Raw genomic sequence first — 3525 nt, forward strand, 5'->3', positions numbered from 1 at the left:
CTTATAGTCCTGGATTCTGGGATTCCTCCAATCAAATAGGGCATTTGGTAATAACAACATTCTTTGGTGATCATATCTCGATTTTTTTTAACTCTGTCCAAAGCTCTAAAGGATTCTCTATAGTCAGATACTGATCTTTGAGACTTTTAATAAGATGATGGCTAATAATTAATATTACCCTGTATCAATCTTTCTCATTTGGCATTATCGCCTTTTGTGATTCATTCACCAAGTCCTTTGACTTTAGGATAAACTCAGTATCGAGTGTCCATTTCAAATAATTATCTCCTGAGATTTTTAGGGCAGCAAAATCCAAGTTGATTTTCGACATCTCAAATCTTATATCAATCAATTTTAGAACTCATAAAATATTTAACATACGGCCATAAACAAAACATGTTATCAAGTCAATATATTTCTAATAAGTAAACAAGTCACACGGCCAAAGGTGATATAATGCAATAAGGTCACACGGCCAAAGTGATATATGATGCATAATAAGTCACACAGATTTATCAAGCAAGGGTATCGACCAAAAAAGCAATTTCTATATGTTTTCATGCGGCCATATGGTTATAATGCAAACCTAGCATACTGATTCTATATGTACAGGAGCGGAACTATGGAACCTCAATTTAAAACAATCAGGTCAGGATGATATATGATGCAAACTGATCACACGGCCAAGTAGATATGATGCACTCAATCTTAGCAATCAGATTCTATATGTGCAAGGGTAATATTTAAACATTCAATCAAGGTTTAGCAATTAATCAATCAGTTTCAGGTATGAGATTTAGCTAGACTAACAATCAGATTCAATTAGGTTTTATCAAGACTAGCAATTGGATCAATAATCAAAAATAATCAAACGGATTCAAGCATTACACAATTTAGGGTTTCGATCCAAAAATAGGGTTTCAATCATGAAAAACCAAAACAATCAGTTTCAAGGCTGATTCAATCAATTTTATTAATAAGTTTCAAGGCTGATATTTATCAGTTTCAATGTTGATATTAGCAAGATGGAATCAAACAATCTGATTTTAGGAATACGCAAATTAGGGTTTAGGGTTTCAATTCGAAATTAGAGTTTTATTAATCAATCAGCTTCTAGCAAATAATCTTAAACCTCAGAATAATTGATTATAACGGATTTAAACCTCAAAGAAACATTCAATCAATCAAATAAAACAATCCATGCACACATAATTTAGGGTTTACAGATTTTAGGGTTTCACTTTGAACATTATTTCATTCGATTCTGGGTTCTTAGAGTTTAGGTATACCTTAAACCTTTGATGGGTTGAATGGACCACCAAGAGAATGAGCTTACGTGGACTGGTACAAACTGGAACCTTACGCGGACTGGTCCAAACTGTTTCCTTGCAGTCCGCGAGTTAGCTTAGGTTGAGCTGATCGGGATTGTTGGTACGCGAGCTGGTACTTGCAGTCAATGAACTCGTAGATCTGGAACAGTTTGATCACGGACTGGAACAGGCTGGTCGTACAATCTGGAATAGTTGAGGCATACTAAAACTTGCAGAGATCAGTCCACAGATCGATCTTGTTGAGATCAGTGGTCGAATAGAGATCAGGATCATGATCAAAGAGAGGTGATCGATAGAGATTAGGGTTTTGTCAATGGAGAGAGATTTAGGGTTTATGGTCGATATTTTAGCTTAGGGTTTTAGAGATCAATCGTGCTGATAACGTGTTGTGAAAGTAATGGAAAAGTTTATCTTTATTCATAACATAGAAGTTCCTTATATAAGAGATTACACCGTCATAGATAAATAGAAAGAGTACAAATTGTAATCCAACTAGGAAAACGAAAACATAAAAACATAAGGAAAATGAAAAGCTGGCCGACTCTCTCTTTTTTGGGCCGCCGATGGTATAATCTCTTGGTTATGAACCATCCACGATCTGGTTCATAACAATATTTAATATCTCTTTTTATTGGGTCCTTCCTTGATTACACAATGTGGAGACATGAAATACAATTTTCGAATTAAAAACAAAAGAATTGGGAAAAGAAGAGAGAAGGTAACAACATAGCGCATAAAAAACATTGAGAACCTCCCAAGATGCTCAAAGCCCACTTGTCCAGTTATTATTTGTCAATTTTTTTTATAAACGTTTAAATTTTATTATTTAGCTTAATTCAACTAAAATTATTAAAAAAATTTGATGAAAAACAATAAAATTTTATATTGTTAAAAACTTAAAGAGAGGTTTTTATGGTTGGAGGTGCTCTAAGCGCCACAACTTAAAAGATATCTCGATGGTGTAATGGTTTTTTAATTCATTTTATTAGTGAAATAGAAAAGTACGACTTCTTTTTTGCTGGTTTAGGAAATATAGGTGTAGGAATTATCAGAGTTCTATGTACTCTTTTCCTCATCTTTCTGTCAAATTTATCATGTATTATTTAATTAACTACATGTTTTCTTAGATTTATTTCATATTTAGAAATTTATTCTTTTATATGTTTTATCTATTTAACCAGATTTAATATTGTCTATATGCATTTTCTTATGATTTTTATAGCTTCATATCATTTTTACAATTATCAATTTTTTCTGCCATAATTATAAAACTATATTAAATTTGAAGCAAACCTTATTTTGTATTATTCTCTTGTTAAAATATTTGCTCATCTTTGAGAAAAACTCCTTAATATGTGAAAGTGTAAATTGATATAATATATTGAGTTGTAAGTAAAAAGTTATATTATATAAATCATTTGCTATTTAAATTACGAGGTCACATTATGTTAATGTGCTTTAGGCCAAAAATTAATAGTAAAAAAAAATTAATAGTATCCATATTTTTACTAAACCTTAATCATATATATATGCATGCGTACATATGCTAAGGTAATATCCAAGAGGACCAATACAAAAACTATACAATATAACACTGAATTTGCTGGAAGGGCAGATATGGGGCATTTCAAATTGGGAGTTGGAGTTTGGTGTTTCTGATCTAAAAAAAAAAAGAATAGTAGTGTGAAAAAATGAATATGGACAGAGTGATTTCTCAAGAAAAAAATCAAACAGGTTAAACACGTAACGTATGCGCATGGTAGCGTTTTCATGCACCGACCATTGACTGACTTAGTCAATCACTAGCCGATTTCACATTATTCAACATTTAAATATTAATTTCTTGTTGTAAACTTAACAATTTAGAACCGTAAGTTTCTATATATTATAAATGAATAAGTGTTCCTTTTATATAGGGGTTACAAGAGAAATAAATGGAAATACAATAATAGGAAAGATTACAAATCATAAACATAAACGAATTAGGAAATATGCAAGTTGTGGCCGCCTCTCTCTCCTCTCCAAGTCTCGCGGCCGCCTCTCTCTCTCTAGGGTTGGGCCGTCTTTCTCTCTAAGTGTATAGGCCGGTTATGGACATTCACCTATTGATTTATAACACTCCCCCTTGGATGCCATAACCATACACAGATTGTAATACGCTTAATGTTGCCTCATTAAAACCTTATCAGAAAAA

Source organism: Brassica oleracea, chromosome C2, assembly GCF_000695525.1.
Source record: "Brassica oleracea var. oleracea cultivar TO1000 chromosome C2, BOL, whole genome shotgun sequence".
In the NCBI taxonomy this organism is placed as follows: Eukaryota; Viridiplantae; Streptophyta; class Magnoliopsida; order Brassicales; family Brassicaceae; genus Brassica; species Brassica oleracea.